General features: G+C 33.1%; 1 non-coding gene across 1 annotated transcript; it reads left to right on the top strand.

Moving 5' to 3' along the window:
* The first annotated feature begins 1914 nt into the window (after positions 1-1914).
* LOC121225867 (small nucleolar RNA R71) lies at positions 1915-2021 on the top strand. Its single transcript, XR_005923771.1, has one exon. It is a non-coding gene; the product is annotated as a small nucleolar RNA R71 (small nucleolar RNA).
* The last annotated feature ends 22431 nt before the right edge of the window (positions 2022-24452 follow it).

Genomic DNA, 24452 nt, shown 5'->3' on the forward strand with positions numbered 1-24452 from the left:
GTGCTTTCTATAGCATATTGGTTTAATGATTTTGGACTACTGAATTGGTAATTTTATGTTGGTTTTGGTCATGTTATGATGCCTTGATTTTGTACACAAAGTGCTTTTAGGTGGTTGCATGAATTGGTGTTCGAAATGGCTTGAATTTGGCCATTTTCATGTCCACACGACCTAAGACATGGGTGTGTGACTCAGCTGTGTGTCAGGTGACACGGTTGTGTGTCCACTGTAGGTTTTAATGCATGTAAGTTAGGCTATTACATGGCCTAGCACACGACCTGACACATGGGCATGTTGTTTGGCCTTGTAACCCAATTTAAAGAGTTACATTGGTGAGGAAACGGGCTGTGACACGACCGTGTGTCCCTATTTTGATTGTTACACGGCCTGATACACGGGCGTGTGTCTTAGCCGTATGAGGCACACGGCCGTATGACCCCTGCAGTTCAATTTTTCTAACTTTTTCTTATACTCTCTGATTATTTCCAAATTGTTTTCGAATCGCTTCTAAGGTATTTCTAGGGCCTCGAGGGCTCAATTAAGGGACTTTATGTATGTGATTGAATGTAATTAGATTATGTTTGTAATGATGTATGAAATGAATGTTTTATTGTTCTGTTTGTACGGTAATGCTCTGTAACCGTATTTTAGGGACGAATATGGGTTAAGGGTGTTACACTCTGGGTCCTTCAATTTTGGTGGCAATTTTTTAATCAACATTGTTGTGCACACTTCAATGAGAGCAACAATTTCAAATCCCCCTAGTCCGCGCTTCATTAACAATATGTCCTTCATGAACTTTACGTAATTGGGTATTTGCTCCAATGCTTCCACTAGTGGTATGTTGATATAAAGTTGCTTTAAGACATCCAATAATTTTTTGAATTGAAAATCTTGCTTCAACTTTTGAAATTGCTGAGGAAAATGTGGTGGTGGCCATCCTTCAACTTGTTGAGGTTGTTTTGCCATGGCATTCTTCTTGGCAACACGAGCTGGTTTTGCTTCAACATTTTTTTGTTTTCTCTTCTCAATTGTAGATTGCTCTACTACTGGTTCTAAATTCGCCTTATGTGTGAAATCTGAGCTATCTTCTTCAACAACGGCATCATTAACAACTCCAGGTAGTTGAGTACCACTCTGAGTGTAATGGCTTTGCAATGTTGTTTCCTTTGAGATCTTGAATTTCTAGTACCACACAACAATGCTCCCTGCGGTCTTGAGCTTAATGCATTGGGAATTTGTCCCACTTGGTTTTCTAAAGCCCCTTAAAGATACAACTTGACTCTGTATGACAACATCATTCTTGCCCATGTATTATGTCAATAGAGCTTCCATATATGAGGATGATGATGAACTTTGTTGAACATTTTGCCGTGGCATAGGTTGATTGTATCCAAGTGGTGCATTTGTGACATTCTGTTGAACAACATTACTGGAATTTCCCACTCTTGGATTGCTCTAACTAAAATTAGGGTGTTGTTTCCATCCTGCATTGTATGTATTGGAATATATGTTATTGTTTCGATTGAAATTTCTCATGTAACATAATAAAGCTGGACTCGATGGGCATTATCAAAAAAATGATCTTCCCTACAATAAACACATGTTAGTTCTGCTGCTTTCATTTCCTGCACTATAGCTGGTCTCTTTAATGTTTTAATCATATTAGTTAGGGATGATACCTGAGTTGTTAATGAAGTGATTGCATCAAGCCCCATAGCTCCAGCAACTCTTCTACCAGTACCCACTCTTGTAGTTGGATATTGATAATAATTGTTAGCTATCCTTTCCAAAATTTCATATGCATCATTATAAGATTTATCTACCAAAGTCCCATTGGCAGATGCATCAACTACCATTCGAGTATGTGCGTTCAGTCCATTATAAAACATTTCTATTTGCGTCTAGTGTTGGAAACCATGCATCGGGCATTTTCTAATCAACTCCTTGAATTGTTCCCAAGCTTCATACAATGTTTCATCTTCATATTGCTGAAAAGATGTAATATCACTCCTCAAATTGGCATTCATGTTTGGAGGGTTGTATCGCAGCAAAAACCTTTGAAAAAGTTCATTCCAAGATGTCACTGATCTTTGCGGAAAAGTATTCAACCATGCTTTGGCATGATCTTGCAATGAGTAAGGAAATAGCTTGAGTCTCAGGGGATCTTCATGAACACCTCGGTACCTGAATGAATCACAGACCTCTAAAAAGAGTCTTAAATGCAGCCACAAATCTTCAGTAGGTAATCCACTAAACTTTCCTACTATTTGTAGCATTTGAAAAATCACTAGTTTCAACTCAAAATGTTGAGATTGAATATGTAGCCTAACAATCACTGGATTAAAATCATCCAAGATTGGCACTACATGTTCTCTAATGGGTTTGTCTCTACCATCTATCACACTAGGAATATCAACATCCTTACCATTCGGATGTAATGGATCTTCTCTGCCTGGATCATTTTCAATCCTTGCCATTTCTAGCAATTCTTTTCTCTTTCTTTTCAAAGTTCTCTCAATTTCAGGATCAAAATAGTACTCGTTCTTGTCAATACCTCTACTCATAAACTAGCAAAAAAGCTAAACAGAATCAAAAGCAACTAAATAAGCTTAAACTAACAAAATTAAATCGATGATAACAAACGAAAATTCACCAATTTGTCGATCCCCGACAACGGTGCCAAAAACTTGTCGCATATGAATATGTAATGCAAATGTGCAAGTAAACACGTCGAATCAAGTAATAAAGTGATAAGTGGGATCGTCTCCACAGGGACCGAAATAGGTAAAAATATGATTGAGTTATTACTATAAACTATACTAATTAGGCTTGTGGCAAAGTAAACAGAATAATGAATTGAAGTGAAGTATTAATGTATGAAATATAAAAATCAATTAATGAATAAAATGTTGTGGAAATTCTACGAGACAAAATTGAGAGGATTGAAAGTGTTGAATGGGAAGGATGGAATTACTTGGATTATATCTTAATAACGTAATAATGTCATGGCAAAATTTTGACCAAATTACTGTTCAGAGTATAACTATTGCATTCTGCTTCTTTTGAGAGCTAGAATTAAAGTTATCATTCTAAGTCTTTGTATGTCTACAAGTCTAAAGAAAAATACCTAACAATATTCTTCCTTACTCTGTACAGATCACAATTTTATGTCTAGAGTGCTATGAGTATTCGCTCGAGTACTCGCTTTTATCATTTGATTATGATCAAACTTATTTAACTTTTTCATAATTAAATCAAGTCTAAGGGTATACCATGCATTCATCTATGTCTAGAGCTTGCATGCATATATTTAAAATAATCCAAACCCAATAAAATAATAGATCTACTCAAAATATCACCATGATCATCAATATATCAAGATAGATCTAGTAATTCCAACCCAAATGAAATTAGCTCTTGGGTTGGGATTTAAAATAAAAAATCAGGATAACATTCAACATCATCATTAATAGTTTGGAAATCACAGAAATTAATTAACAGAATGAAGGTAGAACTGCTGGAAGCTTTCACCACTCCAGCTTTCACTTTGACACTACTGAATCGTACAGGTCCCAAGGCTGATTGCTCGTCCCTTTCCTTGCATCTCTACCCTCCTCTTAAGCTACTACCCTTTCCTTTACTCTAGAATTTTTCAAAAGTTTTTCTGGAGAGAAAACTGCTCTCCAAATCCCCCTCCAAAATCCTCTTTTTTTTCTATTTTCTCTTTCCTCTTTATAGAGTAGGTCCTTCTCCCCAACACACATTTTTCTCCCTCTTTTTCAGGTGGATTTATCTGGTACCCGTCCAGCTGGCTGAGAGTGACGAGGACTGAGTGTTGCGTCAGAATTTTCCTAGAATTTCCATGGCATTTGTGTTGGCAATCCATCCAACCTTTTTCTATGAAAATATTTCACTTCCTTCATTCTCTTCCTCCTTTTTCTCCTTTTCTTCATCCTTTCTACACCTGCTGCATATAACAACCAATTCCCTTCTTCCCAACAGTAAAAGTAACATGAAATGACATTTAAGGCACAATCCAAGCGTTATTGTGCAATGTTTTAAAAATAACCTAAAAATATAAATATATATACTTAAGTATAGGTATTTAATCAAGCTTAGAGGTTCGAAATATAACTCCTTTCAAGAGTTATCACCACACTGCTTTAAGTTCAAATAAACTTAGTGAGTATTTTACTGCATCATATTTAAACCCTATCACATGAGAGCAACAAATGTAAAATAATTTTAACATAAAATAACTCCACGTGATCCTCTCATCTACTCAAATTACTATAATACCTTTATCTGGTCAGACTCTCTATACTTGACAGTATACCAAATGCCTCGTCATATCAGCGAGTCTTAACCTTACTTGGTTGCACGCCCGTCTATCATCATGTACCTTTGTGGTAGCGCTCTCTTATCTTCCTGCCCAAGGGTCCTTAGGTAATACCTTTTTTGGTGGACTCATTAACATTTTCATATTGTGCTGACTTACCGCAACGAACCCTTTCTTGTTCCACCTTATTGTTATTAGTGGTGGGATTCCTTCCAGTAATCCACCTAATGCACAAGACTAATCTGAGACCTCAACTGTCCCTTGGGATTAATAGTTGCCTTATCGTCTTAGTAGGCCATTGCTCATAAGACTATATGAGTTGGCTTCCCCTCTTTTGTAAATTCTCCTTTCAGAACTAGCTTTGTGGCATTTTCCTGTAAAGGACTATTCTCAAAGAGGAATAGTCTTGATAGATACACTGTCTCCAGTTCTTATTCTTATTCTTATTAGTTCCTTGCCCACCTACCTTATCAACATTCAAGTCTATCCTCTGATGCACCATTCCTTTACTTATTTTGCTTGCCCTTTTTTTTGCGAACTCATCGATTTCACTTGCCACTTAGGGTATCATACCTTGCACTAAGCGTCTTGGTGATTTGCATCATTAGAACACCCTGGTGGACTATTCCACACTTACAAATTTGGCGAACTCCCTATCAGTTGCCACAACCGAGCTGTGGTCTTACACCCTTTTTACCTCATTTCTAACGTCCCATCGGACTTATCTTATGTTTACTATCCTAGTGGACTCCATCTATTATATGATTACTATCCCAATAAAATATCTCTATTCTGTGTTTTCTGTCCTAGCAAACTATTTCTATGGATGACATGAATTCTTTCATCCATGGTCTTACACCGATTCGCATCCTAGCGTACTATTTTATGATGCTATTGAGTCTTTCATCCATGGTCTTACTCATCATACCTAGCCAGCTTAACTTCTTTCATCTATTGTCTTATGTCGTATACCTTATACCTTGTACCATGCTGCCATGGCATCTTTAATCCATGGTCTTACGCTACGTACCTCATACTAGACTACCATGACGTCTTTCATCTATGGTCTTATACCATATACCATCATCACTGTGTCATCCCGAAGAACCAGTCGATATTGCCATTGCGGTAAATACCTTTCCATAATATTGAGTTCCTAAAGCCTCTTCCAATTACGTGCTGTACACTACCTAACCTTGATTCTCGAACATCGCAGTGTTCCCTCTGCAAGGCCCGAAGCTTCGCCTAAGGCGGTATCTAATAGGTTCAATCTCTATTTCCCATTCTAACTTCATCTATCCCAAAGAGGTTTTTCCTACAGTCATGCAATGCATGCACATATCATCATTTTTCATGGTTATGCAAACATGGCATTCTCAAACAACACAGATCATAACAGCAAGTTTGGAGTCTAGAACTCACCTAAGCCATTATTGTTTCCACAACTTAGCTTTGTTGAACACCAGAGCTTCCATTCTCCTAGTAGCTAAGCATCCAACCAAAATCATGGGTTATACTAAATATTCTCAGCTTGAACCCATTTTTCCATACACGTACAAACATTCAATTCAAAGTAAAAAGAAGAAAAGGAGAAAGACATAACTAGATCCTAAGTTGTGTGTTAATGATTGATGTGTAAAAACCATAGAGTATATGTTGATTGTGAGTCGATTGCAACAAAAACGAAATAGACAAACAAAATTTACTGTATAAAAGAAAACTAAACAAAGATTTAATCAAAATAAATGTTGAACAAAAAACTAAAACTAAAAACCCTAAATTTAAGAACTAAGAAATTAATAATTGAAAGAAGCTCCCTAATTAAGTCTTGAGGAAAAAATATTTATAGTAGCGTTGCTATATGACCAAATTAGGTCAATTACAAATGACTAAACAAGTTAGTTAAGGTTGTGCGGATGAAAAACCCCCTCAACTAATAATTGGGCCTTGTCAAACTAGTGTCGTGACATTGAACATCTAATACTTCCCCCTTTTTGGTTCAAAGTTGGTTGCTACGAATTTGGACGACTATTGTCATGACATGAAAAGTTGGTTATTCACCTTGTAAGTTTGAAGTTGGATGTCACAACATCCTAGGGTTGTTATTGCAACATTAAACTTCGAATGTAACACTTCTTGGTTCAAAGATGGATGTTGCAACAATTAGTTTTTGTTGTCGCAACATCGATGCCTCAATGCTCCCCTTTAGCTTTGAAATTGGGTGTTGCAACATCTTGGGCCAGTCCACTGACTTATCAGCCTAAAATGATGTCCTATGCACTCAATCAAAAAATTAGTCTTCCCTTAGGCCAGATTGGCCTACCAAGTCATAACAAATACTAATATGCTTGTTTTATTGAATTCAAAGATAAACTTACTAAATCAATAAATTAACTGAAAACATAACAAATTACTTAAATACAAGCTCATTAAGTGTCGAAAAGCGCTCATTTTTCCACAATAGATTATGGTAGATCATCTTCACAATCCACTTAAGTTGTAAATTAGTGAAGTCCAAGTCCGCAAAGATGATGGTGTTGGAAAAAATCTAATTTAAAAACGGTGTTCTTGCACAAAGAAAAATAAAAATTTTGAAAATTGACCAGGTTTGTGATATTTATAGCAATAACCCCTAGACTGAAATCATACATGTGTTTTTGGATAGACAGATCCTTATCGTTCCTAGCTTTCAACCATAAAATCCTCTCCGTTATTCTTGTACCACAAAATTCCTCAAATGTGGGCTTGATAAAATTGAATCAAATACACAAACAAGACATGTTTTTCTTTTCTTCTAGGTGAAAATAAAAATTCTCTTCTGAAATAAAAACTGGCGGAATCATTGACTGCCTATAAATGTGTTATCATTATAGTATAAATATCACACCAAAAATATATATAATTAAATCGATGGTGTCCGCAAGCGTATGGGTCAAATTGGAATATAGTAAAATTTACAACGAAACATTAGTAAGTATTTCGAGGATCTTACCCAAAGGATTCTAGATTGGAGAAATTATTATTAAATCAATTGCAGAATACAATTACTAACCTAATTGTGTCACGAATTAGTATTCTTGATCAAAATTAATATATTGATTAAACTAATTAAATTTACTAACCTAAATTAACCAAATGGAATTTCCTATTCCTAGTTTTCTACAATGCAAGCCTTTAGCCTCTGTTTGATTAAATTCCCAACTATCTAATTAAATAACTAATTATCTTGGACTGAGTTATTTATCACCATTAGCAAGAATACCGTTCCTGTTCCATCTACACTAAATATTACCACCCACCCTTTCTGTCACTTTCTAAGTATACGGATACCCTCTCTGTCTCACCTGTCTCGATATTCTATGAAGGACGTCAATCCTTACTATACTAAGTATTCTTGAATAAACAATCAATTTCAAATAAATTGTAACACCCTAACCCATATCCGTCATCGGATTAAGGTTACAAGGTATTACTGGACATAACACCGATCAAAACAGGCATTTACTATTTTATTTTTTATTTTTTTAATCTTATCAATACACATACAATTTAAATTTGAAACAATATAACGCAATTTATAAATCATAACACATGCAATTAATTATAATACATATAATTAATTTAATCAACTAAAACTCAAATAGACTACACAACTTAAAATTCATACGTAAATCATGCTTTAAAAATTTAAGCATGTCAACGTCTATTGTTTACTCACATATTCCAAATAACTAATGTACAATGAAACCAAGTTGCATGCACTAAGTGTTTATAATATTCAAATTATATGTCTTCAATGATGGTGCCATTTTGCTTCCTGAATGCATGTTCAAACTTATAACCTTGCGTTTCATGTATTGAATAAATATTAATACCAATATTCTATAGACTACTGTTAATCCTATCATTATATAAATTTCTGAATATGCTCAAAAATCACACATAGCAACTATGTTACATGACCTAGATTTAATTTGTTCATATACATATATGCAACAATAATAAATTTTAAACAATGACCAAACATACTGTATATCATATTTAACTACAATAACTATAATAATAATATACATAATCTACTAAAGTATTCAAATAATAAATATCTTTATTATACACCCCTTTATAATTAATAGTACACCTACTTTTAATAAAATTTTACGAAACTTAATGCAAGGCTTATTAACTATAATCATATATAACATATGCAAGGCATGACTACTTCCAATTACAAGCTTACTTACATATATAATTATATAATCTTTAAAAGCAAGCTAATGTACATTCGGTTTTGTATCATAACAAATAGCATATACATTTCTTTGATGTTTTAATTATCTTTATAAAGCTAAACATTAACTAATTGGTTGAAACATGCCATTTCAACTTGATAACAAAACTACAAATTTCAATTCAATACCCAACCGAACACATATAGACACTCTTTTATCCCATTAATTAATGGAATATAAACAGCTACTAAACTCTATAAGCATTCTTCATTTTATAAACCATAACCACTGCTTATATAACTACTAAGTTCAAATATATCATACATACCACATATATATATATCACAAAACAACGTCACTTAAACCTAAAATTATTCATCTTAGTAAAAGTTTCAAACCTACTTGCCTCAACCACTTGATTACCAAAACACGTAGATAAATACCACCATATACATATATGCCTTACCAAATAGTTTCTATCCGTATAAGTTTAAAGCTATAATTAACATATGCTTAGGCCATAATTCAACCCAAAAACCGAACACAAATAAGAAAGTCAAGCCATATTCGCAAGGCTATATTACATACACTCTCGAATTTAAGCAAATTCCAAAACTAGTTTATACATATTCAACTTAATATCCTCTATTTCATATACATGCTACATTCGATTCATACCACAAGAAATCCCACACAAAATACATACCTAACATACATATATATTATAAACTAAATCACACCCAAATATAAATAAGTAAACCTCCATTTTTGATCATCCACCATTTGTGTCAATACCAAGATCAAACCTAAGAAGTGAAGCCATTTTCGTGTGGCTTTTATATACATAACCAAAATCAGACCGAAGTATATATATATTCTAGCCTATACATGCCATAAGTGCTTAATGAAACTTTTAAAAGTACCGAATATAGATGATAGTGTGAATGACTTCACCGATGATCCCCAAGCACGTAACGAACTTAAAATCTATAAAAAAAAGACAAACAAAACACAAAGTAAGCTAACTTAGCTTAGTAAGCTTTAAGCAAATGTATATATAACATATAATTTCATAAGAAATTTTATTAAAACCGAATACCTACATATATAACGATTAATAATACCATTACAAATTTCAAGTTATTCTTGACATGGTTATTCATTTATACACAATCTTCCATTCATATACCTACATTTTTACATAAGGTCGAACCTATCTATTATATACATATATAAACTTATAATAGCATTATATAACATTTTTGTTATATATAATAAACCAACTTATTACTTAGTTATCAAATAGGTAATTTAACATTTCATACTTGATCATTTAAGCTCATTAATCTGACTCGATACCACTTCGGCGTAAAGCCTACCAAGCACAGATCTTAACATGATACATGGGCACGAAGCCTGCTAGGCTTAAAGCCTGATATGGTACACCGGCATTAAGCCTGCTAGGCGTAAAGCTTGAAATAATTTACCGGCATAAAGCCTGCTAAGCTGAAAGCCCGATTATCACTGATACAAAATCAATCTCACACATAATTCATATATATATATATAGAAATTTCTAATCATTCTTTAAAATTCATACAAAACATTTTAAACATCGTATCTCAATAAAATCAAACTTTTACTCAAATTTCATAAACCATTATACATTCGACTAACATGTGAAAATCCCTACCAATATATTAAGCATATAGATTTCATATGCATTCTAATTTAATGACATTTATTTGCTAAAAGACTTACCTCAGACGATGAAAATCGAAACAGGATGATTAATCGACGACTTTGGTTTTTGCTCGATCCAACTCCAATTTCTTTGGTTCTTGATCTAAATGTATTCAAAATAAACTAATTTAAATATAATCCAATTCAATTAAGTCCAAAAACACATAAATGGGAAAATTACCATTTTTCCCTGACATTTTACAGTTTTTACAATTTAGTCCCTAGTGCATAAAACACAAAATACACAAAATTTGTACACACCATGCTAAGGCCAAATGTTCCTTGTCTTAATACAAGTCCAAACATTTCATTTATTTCACATTTTAGTCCCTCAAAATTTTATTTTCACAATTTAGCCCCAATTACTCAAATTCACCAAAAATTCAAAAACAAAACATGTTAATCTAACACACATATTTCATAATTCACCTACTAACATCGTAAAACTCAAACATTCATCAATGAAACATTTAAAAATCATCATCAATTCAAAAACTTAAGACATGGGTTTTGAAGTATTCGAAGCAACGATCTCAAAAACGTAAAAATTATCAAAAACAGAAGCAAAACATACCTTTAATCAAGCTAGTTTAATGTCGAAACATAAACAAGCATGAGTGGCTTTCTTCTTTGCTATATTGGGCCAAGAAAGATGATGGTAATGACCATTTTTCATGTTTTAATTTAACATATATAATAAGGACATATTAGTCCTTTGCCACCCACTAGCTATGTATTGGTCTTATTGCATCATAACTCCTCTATTTTATAAAGACAACAACAATTAGGTACTTTTAGATTTAACCCCTAAATTTTTATTTTACGCAGTTAAGCATTTTCTTTAAGCGGTCACTCAAACGAAAAATTTAAAACACAAAAATTTCACTCAATCAAATTCACACATAATAAACACATAAAATAATATTAAAATATTTTTCCAACTCGGATTTGTGGTCCCAAAACCACTATGTCCGATTAGGGTCGAAATCGGACTGTTACATAAATAATCACTTAACATAGACCTTACTATAAGAAGGACGTCAATCCTTACTAAGTGACCCGAAGGTTGCTTATATAGGCAAAGGACTACTTGTTGACCACTCAACCCTAGATACACTTAGATACCAATTAATGCAATATTCTGATAAAGGCTAGGGTCCAAATAAGGAAATATCCAAAAAATGTTGTCCAAAGAATCAACCATATTTTGGCCTGCCTTTTTCACGTCTTCTGAACGTGGGAAGGCTCATTGTCACGACGTTGCCACCATAAAATCCTTCCTATCTTCATCACGTCTTCATGACAAGAGGAAGCTCCTCGTCACGATGTCAAGTGTTTTCCCAACCTTGGCAGCTTCATTGTTCTATTGGGCTCCTTTGGCTCGCTGTTCGATAATTACCCCTTGTATTCTTGGACCTGAGTTGGCATCCTACACACTTAAATAGCCCATTAGTCACTCATAAGGCCCGGGTTTTCCTTACAGGTCATTGAAATAGCAGAAAATGTGTAAAAATGCTTCTTTTATTAATATTTTATTCCTAACCTACTATATTGAGAATGCAATAATTAATTATAAAAGTGCTAGAAAACAAGCTCACCAAGTGCAAAAATGACCTAAAATAACTACTACATTTGATGTCAAGTCAAATACCCTGAAACTTAAGTCCTTGCTTGTGCTCAAGCAAGTAAAACAAAAATAAGTAAAAACCAAAAACATAAACACAAAAGAAAAACAAAGTACTTGAGCAAGCATGATACACGGGATTGGATGGTAGTGCTAACAATAGAAAGATTTGCTAAAGACATAATTCTAGCTAGATGTTTAAATATTCTATAGTCATTTACATTCAAACATACTAGATCAAAGTGTTACAAATAAAACAAGTCAAAGTAAAATAAATATATAGCTCCATCAAAATATACATATGAATATAGTAATTACATTTAAAGAATATAGGTGGTTCGAATTTGATATACCTAGTATTTTTAATCCATGCTTTGAACTATAATACAATATTTATATGTACAAGCACTTTTCGAGCTTTTGTTCCAATATGAGTGAGATTTTCTCAATTCTCATATTTTTATTTCACTGTGAACACTCACAGTCTCTTGGCTTTTATCCATTCTAGGCTTTTATCATACTCACAATGCTTTTAACCCTCACCAATGCTTTTATCCACACATTCATTTTAATTAAGCACATACAAGTAAAGATTTAATATTGAGCATTTTTAATTCAAACTTTCTAAAATTCAACACATGTAATTACCCATTCATATTTACCTTTATCACTTGGTATATTTAATTCTTTTTTCCAATTTACAATTTCACAAATTGAACTAATTAGTCTAAATGCAAACAACCTACATTATTTATTCTTAAGCTAGATTTATAGTTGAAACAAACGACCTATTTAACATGCTCCTAACCTATCACTTGTATGTCTACATGCTCAAGCACATAGAAAACACACAATAAAAATTTTAAAAATTACTAAAAAATTTATAAAAACAAAACGAAATAATAAAATTTTAAAAATTTTCCTATGTCACCCCCAGACTTTATTTGGCACATTGTCCTCAATGTACACCAAAAATGAATAAAGGAATGAGACTAACTGATTAACTTGGTAAGTGCAACTGAATTTGTGGGACTGGCTCCTCCTCGAGGTTTAGCTCTAAAAATTGTGCCATCCAAAATTTAGATTTCCTATATAAAAAAGGAATCAAGTTTTTTTCTAAATTTAATAATTAAATAAAATAAATAAAACACAAAAATTGAACAAAAAATCCTATGTACTTCCCCCACACTTTAGAACACACATTATCATGATATAAAAGAATTAAAGTGTGAACAAGAAAACTTCCCTAAAAAGGTTGAATTCTTGTTGTCTTGGAACTCTCGGGATTTATCTTCTTCAAGTGAATGAAAAATGCTTATGAATAAAATATAAACTTCAATAATTAATTAATTAAAAACTATAGTCGTTGAGTTTGTGGAGAGCAGAGAATGGCGAGAATCACATGGGTTGAATGGACAGTGATGCATCGAGACATTGGATTCCTATAGTAGTCGGCTCGTCTTGACGAAATCCCCTCCTTGTCACGATGGTGGGATAATTTCTATGCTCCCACAAGTCTTTTCATCAAGGTATGTCATGACACCCTATAATAGTATCACAATTTCGATCAACTTTGTTGTGGCTTAGAATCTCGGCTCGTCACTACTAATGATGATGGATCATCACGATCTCTTATTTGGCTCATCACGAATTTGGATTATAGCTTATCCCTTTTTATATTTGGAGGTGTTGTAGCTCGTCATGACGTGCATATAGTGGCCGTTGGGACATGGGAGCTTCTCGGGACGATGCGTTCTCCCTCGTCACAATGATGTGATTAGTTGATGGACTTGTTGGGTTGGCTCGTCATAGCGTGTTGCACTATAGGAGGTGTAACACCCTATACCTAGTCCAATCCTTGGACCCGAGCTATAAGTTGCTACTATAGATAATAATCAATATCACATACGAAATCAACTTAAATTTTAGTCAAATACCAAAATATTCAATGAAACAAATATAATATGAATTATAACTAAAACTGAGTCTTAATCAAGCTTATGAAGCTCTTAAACCAACTTAGGAACAAATCAGGACAAATTTAAAACTTTTAAGAAAATATAGGTAAAAATGAAAATAGGGGTCACAAGACTGTGTCAATCCCTGTGGCCGTATGAACCATCTTGCACCCTAATTAACAGACCATAGGGCAATGCCTTGCACCTGTGTATGGCACACAGTCGTGCGACAGACCGTGTGTACCTAAAATGCCTACCAAAACAAGCAAACACAACCTAGGTTTGCTTAAACTTCAAGTCATACAATGGACCCTTGATCAACCTATTATAAGACACTAAAACATAGCAAAACATAACATGAATCATTCAACCTAAGTGTCTAACCAATATGTCACAATTGACACCACAATTCAAACATTATTTGTTAACCATGTACGCATAAACATACTTGACATTTCATGCTTATTCATTCACCAAAACTACATCATTCTCACCATTAAATAAATTTGAACTAATACACAAGTAAAATTTCATTAAGCAAGATATTATGGGTACAAAATATGTTTATACCAACACAAGCCACAAATCAGCAAAACAACCATTATAACTTGCATCATTACTCACATAATTCTTATTCAAAAATGGCAGAAAACATAACCAAAATACTTAAACAGAAATACAACTTTATATACATGCCACATAATCGAATCTGGAATAAGGAAAAAATACTGAACCAGAGACTAGATAGTGTGAACTTCAAGTTGATTCAATCGACACGTTTAGCAAAATAACCTATTCAAAGACAAAAATGTAACAGCCCGTTTATCAGTGGTGTCAGAAACAGTAGTTTCGAGGCCACAAATCCAACAAGTTCATAAATGTTATTTTTTAATATTTATGAGTCAAATATGGTATTAAAATAAATTTTGAATTGACAATTTATGCTATTTGAATGAATAATTAGGTTTAAGTGGCATGACCCTAAAGTCAAGTGGTTTTAGAAAATGAGGTATCAAGACCTCGTTTCTGTAAACCGACCTATAAATATTTTATTAAATATTATGGAGTGTTATTAAGGTTGTATTAAAGTTTCGTTAAGAAATGTTAATGTTTAGATAATTAATTAAAAAGGACTAAATTGTAAAAGCTTCAAAATTTGTTTCTATTAATTAAATGGGCCAAATGGTTATGAAAAGGTGAACTAATGGACTTAGATGTTAATTATACCAAATTATTTTATAGTGGATGGCTTTGATGAGTAAATGCATGGAATTTGGTTAATGTTTAAAGGATAAATTAGTAATTTAGAAAATTAGTAACATAAGTTAAAAGAAAACAAAGGTGGTCATCTTCTTGCTTGATTAAAATGAGAGCCAAAAATTCCATTGGAGAGCATTGAAGGTTCAGCCAAAAACATTTCTTGCATCCTTGTGATTTTGAGGTTCGTTTTTAGTAATTTTTACGTTTTTAAAATCGTTGTAGCTTAATTTAGCTAACCCGGGGATCAATTTGTTTAGCTGTTAAATGTTTAGAATTTTGCCATTGATGAATTTGAGATGTTTTTGAAATTTTATGGTAGAATGTTGAGCTTGGTTGCTAGATAGGACTATTTTGTAAAGTAAATTTTGGGAATTTTAATGTTTAAGGACTAAAATGAGAAATTAGTAAAAGTATAAGGACTTGTTGTAAATTAACAGTAAATATGGGTTTTAGGGTTCTAAACAATTTGGATAAACATCAAATTGAATAAAAATGGTTAATTTGCATGTTTTGGGCTTAGGGACTAAATTGTATAAAAGTAAAATATTGGGGTCAATTTTATAAAATTTCAAAGATGACTTAATTGCACAAGAACGAGTGGAAAATCGAGGAGAAGAGAAATTTACCAAATAGCCTCTGTATTTAATCGTTGCTGCAATTTAGTCTAGTAAGTTCGTATGAACTGTAATCATTATAATTTTATTTAAATTAAATGTTTACTATGTTTTTTTAATGTAAATTAATGAATAAATATGTGAATGTAATTACATTATGACGATTTGACGGATATTGTGTCCTGGTTGAACCTTAGGAATTCTTTTGATACAAATGACATGTCATTAGGAATTTCATGTTTTAGGTCCTGGTCTTGAATGTCCTACCGATGGCTGAGGTCATACATTTGCTGCAGATTCTCCATAGCTCATGTGAGCATTGATGTAAAGGAAATGTTACGGTTGTATGTAAAGACACACTTCATGTGAGCTTTCCCGAGTATCCAATGTAATTCTAAATGGTTCAACGGGTAAGAAACGAGAATGTAATGGTAAGTTCATAACTGAGATGTAACATGATGTTATAAAAAGATTGATGAATTAAATGATGTACTTATATATGGGAAATCTACTTATGCTATGGATGAACTCATTTATATTATGGACAAGTGCACTAACTGTGATTTGATAATGTTGCTTAGGCTTATACTAAGCATTTGGAAACAGTAAGTAAGCTAATGAAATGAAACATGATCATATGGTAACGATAATGAATTAAATGTTTTGTTTATAGATATATTGTTGATTTCATATGTATCATGAAAAAGTATGTTAACTTGTGAGTTTGATGGTGTTATATAGGCTTTATTAATCTTATTGCATTGGTAAAGGTTTATACTTATTCTATAAAGTTCATTATTGAAATGGTATATTATGTTTAAAGTTTATACGAGCTTACTAAGCATCCATTGCTTACGTAGTTATTTTCCTTTTCTTTACAGATTATCAAAGCTCAATCGGTTGGAAGTTCATTGGAGATGTATCACACTATCCAACAGACAATTCGATAGTTTTTGAGTAATTTGGCTAAGGCTTTTAATGGCATGTATAGGGTGATTTCTAATGGTATTATGGTGCATGTGTTAATGGTGTTTTGGTATGTAAAAGCTTTGGAAAGCTTTGTTTTTTTGGTACACCTTGAAGCCTTACAATGTTATTCAATTTTGGTTACTTTAAAGTGCTTGTTGATACAGATATCTTGGCATGTTGATGATGGTTTGAAAATGGATACTTGTGACATGTTTTATTTCATATTTGAACTAGGTTATTATATTTGGGAATGACAATATTAACATGCAAAAAGTGACTTATAATGGTGTTTTGATGAATATGTAAATAGTAATTTGGTATGTAAGTATGGTTGATAGACTTATAATGCTTGATTAGGTAAGTCCTTTTGGTCACTTTTTGCTAATTGATGTGTATGGCATTTTGGTACAAGATGTTGACTTGGAAATGGTGTAATGCTGGGGTTTGTGCAAGAGTACACAGTTGTTATCAAGTAATAAGTAAGTATCGAGTTATCGTCTCCACAGGGATTGTGCTTGTGCTAAGTCACTTAACTTGTAAAATTATATTAACAATTTGAAAAAAATATAAAAACACAATATAGTTGAGAAGTGGTGTCTCAATTAAATTAAATGCAATGATCCTTAATGCAAGTTTTCGTAAGTATGCAGACTATGAATGAAGTAGATTTTAGGAAAATTAAACACAATTTGCAACAATTATAACATAAATAAACTAGGACAATTACTTTAATTAAACTCAATTTATTATCATCGTGCTTAATAATATTCGAAAAAATATTCCATGGCAACTCGATCTTTCATGAGTTCGGAAACTAAATTAGGTCCTTTCGATATCCTTTACATAGTAAATACGCATTTTACTGATCCTTATTTACTAAGGGTTTCTTAGCATTCGTGTGAGGTAACAGGGACGTGTTAGGTTTGAAACAATTTAATCACACAAATCTAAAAACTATGCATATAATAGAGCCTGGTTAGGGTTGTTATGCAACCTACAATTTAATCGGGTTAGGATCTAAATTGAGCATGCACATTTCAATTATGCGTCCATTAGCCGTCGTCTGGTTAGAATCGCTCAGCTAATTCAGGTGCATTTCAATCATGTATGAACGAAATACAGACTTGCTTTTAATTGAAAACATGATCGATTGAGGCACAAACATTATAAGCATGAATCAAATAAATATTATTTAATTAAAATAATCATCCTAGATTAAATAAAATTAAGCTATCATTGTTGTAACCAAGAACAAAGAACTCATAGCAAACATCTTTAAATTAAATTAATGAAGAGAAAGATTAAACCAAATTCAAAGTGGCTGTCACCCAAGACTCTAACTGATGAGGCTCCTTCGCTCCTTTGCTTTGCTCCTTCGTTGATGGCTCTTCAAGGTGGCCGACCAAGGGCTCTTTAAGAGGCTAATTTGCTGATATCCTTTATGCAAGGATGGTGATAGGCATGAGAGCTAAGAGAGTTGAGAGAATTGGGAGAGGAGAGAATGATAAGAAGTGAAGGATGATGGATGAATGAATGAGAGGGTCTTATTTGAGGAGAGGGGGATAGTTTACTAAAAATAGGGGTGTTCATCCTTTGAAAAATCTCCCATGGTTGGCCAGCCATACATCAAGCAAATAAAGTTGATTTTTCCTTGATTTTTGGTTAGTTTGGATGCCACAACAATTCAGGACTGAGACTCAGTCAAGTGCAAATCGTCAAGTAAATCTCTAATTTCTTTAATTCTTCGAGGACCTTGTATAATTAAAGCAAAAGTTGGTCTATAATCAGCCATGTGCAAACGAAAATTGGGTTGACTTGGTCCCACTTGGACAGTTTTGCAATTAGAAGAAAATCCTTAGACCTGTCAAAGATAGCAAATAGTTTAGAGGACCAAGAAATTAATTTAACAACTTTAATTAATCAATTTACTCAATTAAACCCAATTTTTATTAATGAAATATTTAAAATGAATTATTAAAATATAACATTATATTTTATTATTTAATTTAATCATGCATGGCCCATTTCATAGCTTAAAAAAATATAATATGCTTAAATTAATATAAAATAAGCCATTTTATGTATGAAAACTATATAATAAAACATAAAATCACATTTTAATAATTTTTATGTCCTAATTTCATATTTTCACATATTTCATTAATTTATTAAACAATTACTTTGTTTTAACAGCAATTTTAAGTAAAAAGGCGATGAATTATATAGGAAAAATCCTATATATTTTTCCGTTTAAACATCCCAAACTTAAATCATTGCTCGTCCCGAGTAATGTTCATACACAACACAAGGTCTTGCTAAGGCAAATTTTGCTAAGAGTGTAAATAACATCAATCTTCGTCTCATAATCATGCATCAATAAATTCATGCTCATAGATCTTCTTCATTAACAAGTAACTCTTATACAAACATTTTAAAAGTTTTATTCTTAGTTTCAAGATATGCCAACATGAATCATAGTTTGCATGTATGTCATAGCCATAGATAATATTTTTCATTCAACACAATTTCTCATCAATCAAGCAAAACAATCATATTTATGATCTTCATATGTTGAACTTAGTACTTCCTCTCCACTAATGTAGGTGACATAATCATCAAATCAATAGGTCTTTTATAAGGTTGTAATGGGGCTAGGTTAAAGGTAGGGATTTTAAGAGATGGGACATTACGTTACAAAAATCTTAACTTTTAACTTTTTCTTGGATTTCTTGAATTTCAACCTTTTTCTTCAAGTGAATCTTTGGAACACCCCCAAACTTATTTTAAACTCAAGCTCATACATTTTCCCTTTTTGAAGACAAAGCGAACTTTTCTTCGCGCTTTTTTTATGCATGAGCACATACTTCTGAATAAAACTTTTCTTCGCTTTTTTTGTGTAATAAGGGGATTCTGAGTAGTGGATGTGTAGTGGGAATTAGGGGAGAAGATTAAGGAATTTGGGGGATATTGGGATTTTATTTTATTTTTTTCCCTTAACCGAATTTTGACTCTCTTTTCCAAAAAAAAATTTATGCCGTCTATTCTTCTCCCTCTCCTCTTGTCGAAATTCTCTTAGTTTTTCCATCTTTCTCTTTTTTTTTCTTCCTACTTTTTCCCTAATCCATTTATTTTCCTTCATTTTCGCACGCGGTTAATGCTCGCTTAGTTTCGATAAGTGTTTCTCTCCGATTCTGTCATCAATCTCTTAAAGACTGAAGTGGTAATGCTTTTTCTTTGCAATTTGGGCATAGGGGGAGGCTCGGATTGGTGAATTTTGTGTTCTCATCTTAACAATAGTTAAATGGAGGGTTATTGTTGGTGGTAAGTTGGGTTTCTATTCGTTCTTGGTTGTCAATTGACTTGTAAATCTGTTAAATTGATGTTGAGGATGTTGATTATAGGCTTTGGAGTGCTCGGGGACTGTTTTAGCATCAAACAAAACCAGGTGTGTACCCGAAACGCAAAAAAAAAAGGGATTCGGTGAAAAGCCGAAACTGCTTGCTGTTTGGACAACAACAGTAGGCTAACATTGAAAAATCGCCATAAATTGTGGAAATCGAATTAGAGGATGAATAAAATATCAAATTAAATTTTATTAAGTCTAGTTTCTCATAAAAGAAACAGTGTAAGTAATGGAATTGTAAACCGTGAGGTATAATAAACTTTGTGAGACAAGGTCAAAATGAATTCGGGTTCCCCTGTTCTAACTTTGGGAAAATCATCAAAATTTGGAGAAAAATAATTAGGGGTTAAAATTTACATGTTTAAATTTCAATGAGTCTACTTTCAATAAAAACAAATGGAAACACCATCCAAGTTTTTTACTAAGAGATAATTAACTTTTAGCCAAAAAGGGACGAAGCTGTCAAACAGCAGAACAGGGATATGTTTGAAGATTTTACTGTACTTATTGGCTAAACCAAAAATTTTTAAAATTTTATGGTAGAAATTTATTTGAGTCTAGTTTCAAAGGCATCAAGCAGATCTTAATTTGAAATTCTATAGCTCAAGATATAAATAATTTAGTGACAGTGACTCAAGTAGACAACTTTGAAGGAACATATAAGTAAATAGTGAAAATATATATGAGTAATTAACTAGCACGGGTTACATTAAAAATGGATCACGTGGCCAAGGCCAATTTGGGCCGAGTGGGCCACATGGGCATGTAAGCCCATTTTTTTCAAAAGTTCTGTAAAGTTGCATGAGTTGCCTAAGTCGACTGTGGACCTACTGTCTGATTTCTATACCAAGCATGACTTATGATATCTGAATGTATGTACTATTAATTGCATAATGGCATGACATATTTTGTATGTTGCACTTCATCGGGGTGGGTTGAAAATATTTGGAGGAAGTGTATGAAAGGCTCTGTTATCTGGTAGCTCTACTGTAACCTTCTGATTATGTGTCGCATTTCGGTACAGCTTGGTGTGTAGGGATGGGTGGGTTGATTTAATCCCCACATGATTTGTAGGGTTGGACGAAGATTGTGTGTAGAGGCTGGTGGGTAGGATTATGATTTATTGTATCTGCATTCTGTATCTAATATGGGCTAAGGCCCAAACTAATTCAGTGATGGGCATAGCCCCAGACTGTATCTAACTGAATTTTGTTGATTATCTGTATGCATGTTTTCTGTGGGGATTACACACTAAGTTTGTGAAAACTCACCCTTTCTCTGTTTAATCTGTACAGGTAATCCCCAAACTTGACGTGTTAGTGCAGCGGAGAACTCGACGGTGGCCACATGTAATTTTTAGACTATTTTCCATTAATACCTAGAATTTATTACTTATTTGGGGTTTTTGATGTATCTTCTAAACTATAGACTTGTTGGCTTGAAATTTGAGACTTTATACTATTTTTTATGGATTTTTTTAAAACTGCAATTCCACAAAACACGGTTTTTTTTCTAAAAAGTAAGGTTTTTCATAAATAGAAATGATTTTCCCTAAATTAATTGGTTATAAAAGCTTCTGCTAAGAGACAAGTTTTAAAGCAAATCAACTAGTTTTTTTTGAATTAAATAAAAGCTAACTTACTATAATGGTTTTTAAACTCGACAATCTTGTCTTCAAATCCCTTTCCATGTGACATCGCCAGATTCGGCCATAACCTCTAGGCCGAGTTTGGGGTGTTACATCTCTAGCTAAGTTGGGGTCTAAGTTCAACTCTTTTATGGCCCAATATGTTTTTTTCTCTAACTCAATCAGAAAGTGGTAGATTTTACATAAACTAGCCGGTAAGGGGACATAACTAATAGGGTTTTGTTGACTATCCTATACACCCATAATGTGTCGTCTAATCTTTTTGCCCTGTCTTTTTTATTCAGATTCATAGTCTTTTCCAAGATCTAATTCACCTCTTAGTTTGACACTTGAGCCTGTGTCTGCTTACTTATAGGGGATATGTAATAGTGATTAGGTGTTTGACACTGTATTTAGCTAAGGTAGATTCAAACTGCTTACTACAAAAATGGGATCTTCGTCACTTATAAGAGATCTGATTGTTCCAAATCTTGAGAATATATTTTTTCGTAAGAATTACACCACCGATTTAGTGTCATTTGTCGATAATGTGATAACTTTTACCCATTTGCACACATAGTCCACTGCCAAGAGCATGTACTAATTTCCACAAGAACTAGGGAATGGTCCTATAAAATATATTCTCCAAACGTCGAAGATTTCCACTTCTAAGATCTTTTTCTGTGACATTTCAGTCTGTTTAGAGATGTTCTCTATTTTCTAACACCTATCACATCTCCATGCGACTAGTAAGCATTTTTTATCTTGGTCGACCAATAAAATCTTAATTGGAATACTTTCCAAGCTATTCTTTTCCCACCAAAATGACCCCCACCTATGGATGTGTGACATCCTATCAAAATATCATCCACTTCTTCTGCCAAACATTATTTGATCAATTGATCAGCATATCCTATACATAGTTTCTTGAGTCATACATAATTTTCTTTCTCTACTACCATGATGCATTTGCGGGAAAAATCCCTTGTGCCAAAAAACTTACAATATCAGCATACGAAGGCATTCTATGTATTTATAAGCATTCGTCCATTTCTTTCTCCACTTCTATTTCTTTCTTCTTCATGACATACTTTAGGGTTGAATGCTTAGTATAGATATATACTCGATTCGCATCAAATAATGCTAGAATTCTTCACATGCAAAAACACCTGCTAAGATCTCTTTTTCAGTGGCAGTGTAATTACACTGCGCTGGGTTCAATGTTTTACTATCATAATGAATGGCATGGAATATTTTGTCCCTTTTCTGCCTCAACAACATAGTCCCTAGCATTGAACATTATGACAAAGAGCTCCGCCCTATTCGGGTTTATTATAATAGAAAATGAAATTAACTTTTCCTTGAGTACCTCAAAGTTATGAGCACACTCTTTGTCAAATATTAATGATGTTTCCTTCTGCAATAGTTTAGTCAATGGCTTTGCGATCTGAGAAAAACCTTTTGTAAATTATTTGTGGAAGCCGACATAACTTGGAAAATTCTGAGCTCCACGAATCATTGTCGAATGTGACAATTTCTCAATAACTTTAATCTTGGCCTAGTCTACTTCTAAACCCTTTTTAGATACTTGATGCCCCAGGGCAATTCCCTTGTTCACAATAAAATGACACTTCTCCCAGTTAAGGACTAGGTTTGTATCTTCACATCCTTCTAATAACAAGCTGAATTTGTATGTTTAATGTACCCAATTTCGTTAATTTTTGCTACCGAGTCTATAAATTTTGGTTAATTTTATCAGGTATGCAGTTGGAGCATCAAAATTTTATTTAGCAAGCAAATCGGGCTAAATTGGAGTACATGCAATAAAAGGGGGTCAAATTGAAAATTTTGAGAAATTAATGGATGATTAGATTTTCTATTTGACTTTGTAAAATCTAGATTTAGAAAAAATCTTATATAAAAGATGATGTAAAATTGGATTTTATGTTATTGGTTGTTAGATGAATCAAGCTAAAATTAGCATACGGAATGTATATAAATACCTTATATGGTGGCTTTGGAAAATACACTGGAGATTGAATAAAATTTAATTTTTTTCTCTCATCTTGTTCCATACACCTGTAGCATTTGCTAGACCATTCTACCATTCGGTTTCTTTTTCTTATTTTTGGTTTAACTACTTTGTAAGCCCTTTCTCCTTTTCACCTATCACCATTTCATTCAAATCCACTTTCAAATCCCACTTGAGTAAGATTAATTTCATGCTCAACTAATTTCCTTTTAGCTTTAGCCTGGTTGTCATTCTGACCCAAAAAATCGTGAGATATGAAACCATGCTAAAAACATTTTCAACATGGTATTCATTATTTCTCCAGATATGGGATAGTCACAATCGTCCCTTAAAGTTAATTCAATTTCAATTGAAAAAGCACGTGTTGGGTTGGAATTTTTAGCATATAGTTTGAAAAATGAGACGATCGTCTGCCGAGTTTGAATGGTCGCAAACAAATTAGCGTATTCAATTGGAAAAGGCTAGATAGATTCTATCAAAGGAGATTGTGATTGAATTTAAACTACCCACGCGATTGAGATCGTTAATTTAAGTTGGGCTTTTCTAGATCGTAAGGTTGCCAAGATCTTAAATTGCGAATGCGTGTTAAGTGGTTAGATAATTGGTAAGAGTTGGTTTGTAGGTTGTAACAACCCGACTTTCAGTGGTGTT

Source organism: Gossypium hirsutum, chromosome D13 (genome assembly GCF_007990345.1).
Source record: "Gossypium hirsutum isolate 1008001.06 chromosome D13, Gossypium_hirsutum_v2.1, whole genome shotgun sequence".
Lineage (NCBI taxonomy): Eukaryota > Viridiplantae > Streptophyta > Magnoliopsida > Malvales > Malvaceae > Gossypium > Gossypium hirsutum.